Source organism: Etheostoma spectabile, chromosome 8 (assembly GCF_008692095.1).
Source record: "Etheostoma spectabile isolate EspeVRDwgs_2016 chromosome 8, UIUC_Espe_1.0, whole genome shotgun sequence".
Lineage (NCBI taxonomy): Eukaryota > Metazoa > Chordata > Actinopteri > Perciformes > Percidae > Etheostoma > Etheostoma spectabile.
This window is the reverse complement of record NC_045740.1, coordinates 13,226,400-13,227,404: the sequence shown is the minus strand read 5'-3', so window position 1 is coordinate 13,227,404 and position 1,005 is coordinate 13,226,400. Positions and strand designations below refer to the sequence as shown.

Below are 1,005 nucleotides of genomic sequence, written 5' to 3'. Positions count from 1 at the left end.
CAATAGCTGTTTAGGTTTAATTACTTAGCAATAACTAGCCTGTGCCTATGTTATCTTGCATATACCTACGCTGGTACTTTTACGCTGGTGTAGGAATTTGTGGTCATAAAAGGTCATAACATATGGTTACAGCTTTGTATTTTTGGGTCATCATCAGGGACAAAACTTCGTCGTCATCAGGCAATACTAGTAGCCTGTTGAGTAATATACTGTAATGCAAAATCAATTATTGGAAATGTGAATCTTAATTATTTCACCAGAAGCCCTTTTGTTATTTATGTTCTGTAATGAAGGAACAAATTAACTGTGCCATCTACAACCTCTGAACACTATGATTTCTTTGGCATTTCCAAAGTCTGATCGTATCTCACCCACAGAGAGGGAAATGGAACAGCGGTTATTACTGCCGGCGAGTAGAGACGTGAAATACAAAAGCAGAAATACTGTTGTGAACTTTTGCAAAGAGCAACTTATTATAAAGTTGCTACGCAAAAAAATGTATTTTTGTGAATGGTAGGCCACATCTATAATAGTAGACGTCAGCTGTTTTGTTTTTTATGCTCAATGTATTTTTTTATTATTATTTCTTCATTTCTCCTTACCATAGGAACATTTATGCAGACTCCGCTCTGTTAAATATGCCTTGTTTTATCTATAAAGTTATCCTGAGAAATGAGGAAATCCTTGCCGGTAGTTTAAAAGCTGTGAACTTGCTATCATGTTGATTGTTTAAACCAGAAATGACTTAAACAATAACTGAGGCCAGACTTTTCATTATATGTTGGTATCCTTTTTGGAATATCATCCAGGTCTTTTTAAAGATGCTATAATCACTGTTTATTCTAACAATAAATCAAATGACCCTGAATCATTTTAGCATCTTTTAGTTCAGTGTTTTGATTTATTCCCACTTCACTGTCCAACACCAAACAGCGGACAGACACATTTAGTGACTAGCTTGGGGAATATAGAGGAGAAATTTTAGCACTTACCTGTTTTATCATG

The 1,005-nt window shown here is 35.0% G+C and overlaps 1 protein-coding gene across 1 annotated transcript in view; it reads left to right on the top strand.

Moving 5' to 3' along the window:
- The window catches only part of lingo1a (leucine rich repeat and Ig domain containing 1a), a 130,439-nt gene that overhangs the window by 60,223 nt on the left and 69,211 nt on the right, over positions 1-1,005 (top strand). The gene's annotated exons all lie outside the window — the stretch shown is intronic.